This window comes from Chelonoidis abingdonii, chromosome 2 (assembly GCF_003597395.2).
Source record: "Chelonoidis abingdonii isolate Lonesome George chromosome 2, CheloAbing_2.0, whole genome shotgun sequence".
In the NCBI taxonomy this organism is placed as follows: Eukaryota; Metazoa; Chordata; order Testudines; family Testudinidae; genus Chelonoidis; species Chelonoidis abingdonii.
The window spans coordinates 129,916,349-129,926,040 of NC_133770.1; the positions used below are offsets into that span (position 1 = coordinate 129,916,349).

Sequence of the window (9,692 nt, forward strand, 5' to 3'; positions counted from 1 at the left end):
TTTTAACCTCTCCTCACTTGGAAGCTATTCCATACCTCTAATCATTTTTGTTGCCCTTCTTTGTACCTTTTCCAATTTTAATATATCTTTTTTCAGATGAAGTGACCAGCACTGCACACAGTATTCAAGGTGTGGGCATACTATGGATTTGTATAGTGGCATTGTGATACTTTCTGTCCTATTATCCTATCCCTATCCTAATGGTTCCTAACATTGTTTGCTTTTTTGACAGCTGCTGCACATTGAGGCCCCCATAAACAATTGTGGGAGGCAAAGCTGGTGTGACAGGGTCAGGCCAGATGGCTAGAAGAAAGTGGTGAAGTCTCAAAAAATTTGGTAGAAACTCATAAATGTTCCTCTCTACCGAAACCTTTAGTAAAAGGTGAAAGATTTATGAGAGCTGTAGTGGAAGGCAGATATATTAGCCCCAGGATAAGCAAGTCCCTTTTCCCTTGGCAACTGATCCGAGGTTACTCTAGATTAATTAGTTTTCCAGGTCTCAAAGTGGCTAATAAAACCATGTGCCATGCCTGTATTTCTCCAGCAGTGAGGTTGCAAGTGAAAGTCAACACCAGATACAGAGGCTGCTTTTGTCTCCACTGTTCTTTTCTCCCTCCTCTTTGGTGTGTTTGTGTTCTAGGAAACGGAATCAGACTTTAACAATAGCAGCAGCAACAGCAGCTCCTGCCCATGTCAACTCACTTTTTCCCCAAAAGAAAATTAATTACCATCTAAGTGATTGTCAAACAAGTGGGGAGAGTTCCTTCTAAAGACTGTCTGCAGCAGGGGTAGGCAAACTATGGCACGGGTGCCAAAGGCGGCACGAGAGCTGATTTTCAGTGGCACTGGCCACTGGTTCGGGGGGGCTCTGCATTTTATTTAATTTTAAATGAAGCTTCTTAGACATTTTAAAAACCTTATTTACTTTACATACAACAATAGTTAAGTTATATATTATAGACGTATAGAAAGAGACCTTCTAAAAAACGTTAAAATGTATTACTGGCACGCGAAACCTTAGATTAGAGTGAACTCAACACAGCACTTCTGAAAGGTTGCTGACCCCTGCTCTACAGCTAAAGGAAAAGGGAACAAGTGATGTAGTTAAAATAAAAATCTTATTTAATGCTTTACATTTCAAATGCTTTAACTGTTTTTCTTTCTTTTCTGTGACTTTAATAAAAGGTTAAAAAGTTTTTAATAGTGTTTGCCACAATACTAAGCAGACTGAGGTCTCTGTATACTAAAATTTGAACCTTGTTTAAAGCTGTTAATGTTGGACGGTTTCGGGTTCATATTAATACCTTTGACTCTTCGAGCCCACATATTCCATCTAAATTAATATGACAGGGTCTGATCTGATACCTTCCTTCCTGTTCAAGTATAATATAGCAGCAGTCCCATCAATAAGTACCTGCATGGCACATCCTTTGATGTGCAAAAGGAATACTCGGCATGGTAGATGGATTGCTCAAAGCCTCAAACACTGCTGACTACAGCCTCTGAATCTGAGTCCTGGGACAGCACATGAGGCACAAGGGGGAGCGTGATTGGTGGACGCAGCGCCACTCTCAGAAGGTAAGGTTACCAGCTTTGTCGAGACTATGCAGGGGCTATTAGGATTACTGTGGCTCTGTCCTGCTTGATTTTGTGGATTACTTGGGTCAGAAGGGGGATGGGAGGGAAGGCATATAGGAGGGGAGAGTTCCACTCAATGAGAAAGGCATCACCTAAGGAACGTATGCCAAGACCTGCCCTGGAGCAAAAATGTGGACATTTGATATTTTGTGTGGTTGCAAAGAGGACTATTGCTGGGAACCCCCACTGTTGAAATATGTGTTGGAGTACGTGGTTGTCAAGCTCCCACTCATGGTCCTGAAAAAAGTGCCTGCTTAGGGTATCCAGTGTGGTGTTCTGGCATCCGGGTAGGTATGAAGCAGAGATGTGGATATTGTGTCTGATGCACCATTACCAGACTCTCATGACCTCCATGCATAGGAAGTGTGATCATGCTCCCCCCTTGTCTGTTTATGTAAAACATACAAGCTACATTATCCGTAAGGATCTGAATGGCCTTGCCTTTGATGATTGGCAGGAAGTGGGAGCAGGCATTGTGGATGGCTCGTAGTTCTAACAGATTTATATGGAGAAGGGTTTCTGCAGGGGACCAGTGGCCCTGGACAGAATGTGGATGCAGGTGTGCCCCCCACCCCAAGAGAGAAGCATCTATGGTGATGGCTAGCGTTGGCGTCTTCTGAAGGAATGGCACCCCTGTGCAGACTGTGTCTGGTTCTGTCCATCAGAGTAGAGCGTCTTTTATTTTGTTAGGCATTGTGAGGCATTTGTTTATGCTGTGTTTGTGTTGGATGTAATTTATATGGAGCCACCCTGGCAGGCAACGCATATGTAATCTTCCATGTCTGATGACGAAAGTTTTCTCAGCCATGCGTGTAAGAAATTGTAGGCAAGTCCTAGCAGATATCTATGGACTGCTTCATGTCATGGATATGAGGTTGGTTAGAGTAAGAAAGCGTTGTCTTGGTAGAGAGGCGATGGTCTCAGGAGAACTGAGATGGGCCCCAATGAATTGCAACTCTTGCACTCGCGTTAGAGTAGACTTTTCTGCATTTATTTGGAGACCTAATCTCATGAAGAGGGTCACCATCTGTTCAGTGGCTTGTAAAGCTGCTTGCCGTATTGATGCTTTCAGCAGGCAGTCATCTAAGTATAGGAATATCATGGTTCCGTTTCTGCAGAGGTAGGCCACAACCACTGCTAGTACCTTAGAAAAAACCCAAGGGGCACTGAATAAACCAAAAGGAAGAACCTTGTATTGGAAATGTTCCTGTCCAATAGTAAATCAGAGAAACCTCCGATGGTAAGGAAAGATCATTATATGAAAATACACATCCTGGAGATCGAGGACCAAGAACCAATCCCCTCTTTCTAGTGCTGGGATTATGGTGCCTAGTGTGACCATCTTGAATCGTTGTGTCCTGACGAACTTGAGTCACCATAGGTCGAGTACTGGTCTCCACCCACCCAACTTTTTCTTCATGAGAACATAGTGTGAATAAAAGCCCCCCTCTCTGTGTTTTGTTGGAACCGGTTGTACTGCTCCTAGCTGTATGAGGTGGATTACCTCCTGATGCACTAGATGCTCGTGAGAGGAGTCCCTGAGAGAGGGATGGGGAGGGAAGGTGGATAGGGGGGTTGAAAAAGAAAGGGGATGAAGTAATCAGTTTGTATGATTTCTAGCACCCATTTGTCGAATGCGATAGTTTTCCAGTTTAGATAAAATGGAACTAGGCGATCTCCGAATGGTCAGAGAGAGTAGATGACTCCAGCACAGACAGACATGGGGTTCTCAGGCCCTCGACCAAGACTTCAAATGTGTTGCCTGGATGTTGATGGCTGAGACGCAGCTACAGGAGGAGTAAGCTGTCGTCTCTTCGATAGCCTCTCTTTGCGACCCTGTGACTCACACTGCCATTGTTGTGAATACAGAGCGTGGCGATACCTTTGACGGACATAACCCCTCTGTCTTTTCTTGGGTCTAGGCGTATAAATCTCCAGAGATCGGAGTGTTGCCCGTGAATCTTTGAACATGTGAAGAGACTCATCGGTCTTTTCAGCAAAGAGTTTGGGCCCCTGGAACGGTAAGTCTTTAACTGTGGCTGACCGGAGATGGAGCCATGAAGTCCTCCGCATCACTACTGCGGTCACCAATGATCTTCCAGCTGTGTCTGTAGAGTCCAGTGCAGCTTGGAGAGCTATTCTGGAGATGAGTTGTCCCTCTGATACAAGCACTGTAAATTGTTCTTTCTTGTCTTCAGGAATGAAGTCAATACATTCAGAAAATTTTGTGTAGTTATTGCAATCAGGCCTCATAATTGGCCAAAAAGGTCAAACCTTTTCCAGTCCTTACCATGAGGTGTGTTCTTGGGCTGCTGTTGTCTGCCATGTTCATGGACTGAGTCGAGCACCAGTGAATTGGGTGCCAGATGGGAGAAGACTCTGTGTCCTTCGCTGGCACGCAGTATTTTTTGTCAGACCACTTGCAGGTTGGAGGAGCAGTTGCAGGGATCTGCCAAATGGTTTTGACAGGTTACATTATTGCATTGTTCACAGGCAAAGCAATTTTGGACGAAGAGCTGGTATTCAAGATGTCCACTAGTTTATGCTGTGTTACCTGGAGCTCTTCCAGAAAGATGCCCAGAGAGCTAGCCACCCTTCTGAATAGGTCCTTGAATTGTTTGAAATCATCCCCTATATTAGGGGGAGGAGGCATGCCCGTGTCATCTGGGGAGATGATGACAGGTGGGTAGGTGGTGCCCCTTCCTGGTCTGGGAGTTCTTCCTCCTCTTCCTCTCCTTCACCTGCCGGTTCCAAAGGTCCAGGTACCAACGGTGCAGGCAACTGCTGTGTGCTGAGTCTAGATGTGGTGGGCAGTCCCTGTTGTGTGGGGTAAGTTCTCCATGGGTTCCAGTATGCCCATTGGGGTAGGAGAGGCATAGGTGGACCCCAGGGTTGGCCGTACCATTGTAGATGTCTAGGATCAGTGTAATATGCCCCTGAGGGAGGTCCTGATTTTGGTGACACATGGTGGGCAGGAGACTGTGGAGAACAATCTATTTGTCCTTCCTCACTGTCTTCATCACTGCTCAAAAAGGGTGGAGCAGTGGAGTTGCAAGAAAACTCAGTGCCAAACATGCCAGGACCACATCAGTGCTCAGGATCGGAGAGTCAGGCGTAGATATGACTAAGAGATCTTTGTACCATAAGAACGGCTGTGGTGCCTGCATGATATGCACCGGGGCATGTGATCGTCAGTGCCGGGAGCCATGGCTGCACCATAGGCTGTGCCAGTGTGTGCACTGAGCGTGCATTGGGGATCGAGGAGTGACCCACAGCCTGCACCAGTGCCACGCTACTGTGTGTTGATCGTGGTTTTGGCTGAGTCAGTACAGAGGCATGGAGTTTCAATTTCCTCTTAGTGCCTGTGTCCGAGCTGGCTCTTTTAGAATCCTTAGCTCTTACGGTACCAGCGATGCTGGATGGTCCCGCTATCTTGGTTACAGGCACTGATGATGTGGTCGATGCCAGTGCTGTTTGCCCATTCATTGAACGCCATTACTTGGCCAATTCCTGCATTGGGGATGTAGTTACCCACTTTTTAAATACTTTTTTAGCAGGTTGATCAGAAGTCTGGGTGGAGGAGGGACCCTTGACAGAACCCATGGTTGGCGAGGCTTGTCTAGGCAGTGTCTGGGCTTCTGGTTAAGACACATGTCTGAGAGACTTCTCCATGAAAAGGAGTTTGAATTGCAAGCCTTTCTTGTTTGGGCAGTTAACTTGAGGCAATGAGGATACTTCTGTGTTATGTGTGTTTTGCCTAGGCAGTGAACACACTGAGCATACCCATCCAAAATGGGTATCAAAAGCTTGCAGGTGAGGCAACATTTAAAGCCCAGGGAACTGGGAATTCCTGTCAGGGGAGGCTTTTGCCCTTAGAGAGGCTGACTATCCTAAAGAGTCAACTGAAACATAAATTTAAACAATAATAAAAAAAATTTAAAAAATTGAGAAAAGGTAACAGGAACAAAGAAAAAAACAAATCAACTGACTATCTAAACTAATAACAGTTAAAAGATCTAAGTAGCAAGGTGCTGCTAAGTGCACTGACTCGTAGCCAAGGGCAGTAGGGAAGGAACTGAGAGGGGGTTAGTCACACAGCACTAGTTAACTGCCTGAAGCGGCATGAGACAGGGACCGCACATGTGCAACCCAACTGGGCATTACTACTAAAAATCTCCAATTATGAGCACAGGGGCACACAAACACCTAAGTGGAGCACCCACAGAGACAGCACTTGAAGAAGAACTGCAAGGTCTGAAGCAGGCACCACTTCCTCATTCCCACCAGGAGCCCATGTGAGGTCACCATAAAGAAGTACTCAGAGGCTACACCCTGCAGGAAGTCCCACCCTAAGTGGCATGAGTGACAGTCCTCCATGATTCCCTGACACTCTCCATATAAACCAGGAAGCCATTTCTGAGAGTTGTCTGTGGCAGGAGGTCTAACTCATTGATCACAATTGTCCCCCTTCTGACCCTGAAGTCTATGAGTCAATGCAGACTTCTGGTGTGCGTCTGCCTCAGACACCACTCGCCACTCAGTGCTGCAACTCGCCTAGATCCCAGACTCTTAGTTCTGGAACACGGCCCAGCTTCCAATCCTGACCTTGTTTTACTATTTTTGGCTTAGAACCACTGCTGACCCCTGTGCAAGAACTAGAACCTGGCTGACCCTGATTCTTGACTCAGACTCTCAATCTGCTAATGGACTCTGACTCTGTGGTTTTGGCCTGGTCTGGCCCCAGACTGATCTTCTGTTCTTGAAATGGTGGGTAGCTGATAAGCAGTAGGCGGTGCCCACAGGTCACCCATGACACAGCCCTAACATGCTGCCTCATGAAATTATAATAAAAAAATTAATTCGGATTGGGTTGGATAGGAAGTTGGCTAAAGACGTTTTCAGAAGGGCAATATGTAGGGCGCAGTTATTTTTAGGGACATTCTTATTTAAAATATGTATCAATTGTGGAAGAAGGAGTAAAGAGAAAGATAATGAAATTAGCAAATGATACTAAATTAGGAGGAATTGCAAACATCAGTGAAGACAGAAAAATAATATAAAGACACTTAAGAATATTAGAAGCATGGGAAAAAAGTAAGAGTCACTTTGGGAAAATGTCTAGGAAAAAGGAATGTCTAGGGAAGGAGAAATCTGGGAAGCAGGATGATTGTGGATAGCAAAACAAATACGCATTAGTTATTAGTAACTGATGAAACTCAAATGGTTCAGATGCTATTCTAAATGATACCAAAAATTCATGAATATGCAAGGCCAGGATACCTGGGCCCCAGTTCAGCAAAGTGATTCAGTATGTACTTAAGTTCCATTCAAGTAAATGGGACTTACACTGAACAGGGAAGGATTTAAGCAAGCTTAAAGTTATGCACATACTTAAGTGCTTTGTTGAATTAAGGCTCTCATGGAAACAGGCTTTCAAAAGAACTGTAATTCTTTTAGCATCCAACTGGACCAAATATATACTACAAGAAAGAACTACAAGTTCTTGCTATTTTGGCACTTCTGATTCAAGATTCAGCTAAAACCAGAAAGTGTACAGGTCACGGCAAAAAAAAAGATTCGGTTTGAATGTTCTATGACTGTGGTTCTTAGAGATACATTGCACATATCCTTTCCACTTCAGTGCACTGAAGCTGGAGCTTTTCCCCATTGCAGTATCTGTTGCAGCAACACATGCACCCTCCACATACTCATGCTGCTAGCCTATGGTATAAAGAGATGGCGTTGCCCAACCCTCCCACTCAGTTCCTTCTCATCAGAATCCAGTAAGTTACATTCCAATGTAAAAGAGATGTAGGGTGGGTCATGGAATAGACATGTGCAAAACATCTCAAAGAACAACAGTTACAGAACAGGTACGTTTTTTCTTCCTTGCATAATTTACATATCCATTCACTTCAGATGACTTACAGTTTGACATGGTATAAGGTTTTAGCATCTGCCTGAACAAGGATTGCAACACAGTTCTCCCATCTAGCATCATCTCCTGAGGCTTGGGAGACAGCAAGTGCCCAGTGAAAATGTGTACTGATGACCAGATTGCAGCTCTACAGATGTCACTGGATGGGTGTCTGAACCAAGAACGAAGCTGATGCTGCTTTTGCTCTTGTACAATGTTGACACTCTCTCAAGTGGAGAAACCTTAGCGATGCATGCCATTATATACACAGAATACAAGATGAAATCCAGGGAAATATTCTTTGTGAAGAGCCTGGATGACCCTTCATTTTATCAATGAAGAAAATGAACAGCTAAGGAGACCATTTGTTTAGTCCCGTATGTGTAAAAAGCAAGTGAGCTGCCAACATCCAAAATACGTAGCCTCACTTCATCATCCTTATGACAGTGAAGCTCAGAAGAAAGGTTGGCAAGTAGATAGCCTGATTAAGATGCAAGTGTGACACTACTTCAGTCAGAAATGTAGGATAAGGATGCAAACAAAAGAATATACAAAATCATATTAATAGATTCTAAGGCCAGAAAGGACTACTGTGATCATCTAGTTTGATCTCTGTGATAGACCCAAGCCAGCTGAGTACAGCAGAATAGCAGAAGGCAGATATACTGGCCACTGGATTAACAGTTTTCTGTTCCCTGACTGACCAGAGCAGGGGCTGCTCCAGGCTAATGAGAACACCTGACTCTAATTAACCTGCAAAGAGTCAGGTGAGGCCATTCAGTTAATGTGACCATCTGACTCTAATTAAGGCCACGCTGATACTATAAAAAGGGCTCACTCCAATCAGACAGGGAGAAGCCAGGGAGCCAGAGGAGCGGAAGTGCGGCTGAACGGCTGATTACTGAAGACACCCTCAAACCATCGTTAAAGGAGCCCTAACGTAAGGGTGAAGAAGGGAGATGTGGCGAGCTGTGGGGAAGTGGCCCAGGGAAATGTAGCAACTCTGACAGTGAAAGGTTGGCTGCCAACAACTGCTACCATTAGGGTCTCTGGGCTGGAACCCGGAGTAGAGGGCGGGCCCGGGTTCCCCCCAAGCCACCACTACAGGAACATCTCCTGGGAGGGGAGGTCAGGCCCCTGTCAGGACGGGAGGCTGAACAGAGACTGTGGGAGTTCTCTCACCAACCTCCTTCCAGGCCTATGATGAAAGGGCTCAGTAGACTGTAATCCTGGCCCTAGAGAGAGAAGGGCTACGTGGAGGGTCACAGTGAGCCATTGAGGCTAGCATAAACCGCCTAGAAGCGCAGGACCCACGGAAGCAAGGTCAGAGCTTTGCCACAACTGGTGTCAGAAGTGGGATAGTGATTATTCACAGCATGGCAGAACAATGAGATGTTTACAAAAAAACAAAAAACAAGAAAACAAAAAAAAGTGCACAGAGGTTTTTGGTTGTGAAATTTTGTTGTTGTTGTTTGTACCACCATGGAGGAGGTGGTGAGAGCACTGGTGCAAGCCACAGCAGCCCAGCCGGAAGCAACCCGGGCTCAGGCGATGGCACAACAGGAGTCCATGAGGTTACAGCAGGAAACCAACCAATTATTAATGAGCCAGGTGACCCAAGATTGAGCCCTCCTGCGCGAGGTTGTGGACCAGTTGAAGACCCTCACCACCCAGGCCCGGGGGTCCAATGAGACACGAACCCTGAGGCCCACCGGTTGTCTGCCAAAGACAACGGCAGACGATGACATAGAGGCATATCTCCTCTCATTTGAAAGGACTGCACAGCATGAGGCGTGGCCCCTGGAGCAGTGGGCCAGCATTCTCGCCCCTTTCTTGTGCGGAGAGGTCCAGAAGGCCTACTTTGATCTACCCACTCAGGAGGCCGCTGACTATTCCCGGCTGAGAGCAGAGATCCTAGCACGATCCGGGGTGACAGCAGCGGTACGGGCCCAGAGGTTCCAGGAGTGGAAATACAGGGAGAACAAACCTCCAAGGTCCCAACTATTCGACCTCATACACCTCAATCGGAAGTGGTTATAGCCTGAGGCATGCAGCCCGGAGGAGATTTTAGAGACTTATTGATGGACCATTACATGTGAGGACTGCCACCAGATCTCCGCAAATGGGTCTGCCAGAA

General features: G+C 46.0%; 1 non-coding gene across 1 annotated transcript; it reads right to left on the reverse strand.

The window, feature by feature from the left end:
* Nucleotides 1-302: 302 nt before the first annotated feature.
* LOC116826260 (U5 spliceosomal RNA) lies at nucleotides 303-420 on the reverse strand. The gene has a single exon (XR_004374049.1). It is a non-coding gene; the product is annotated as a U5 spliceosomal RNA (small nuclear RNA).
* Between the last annotated feature and the right edge of the window lie 9,272 nt (nucleotides 421-9,692).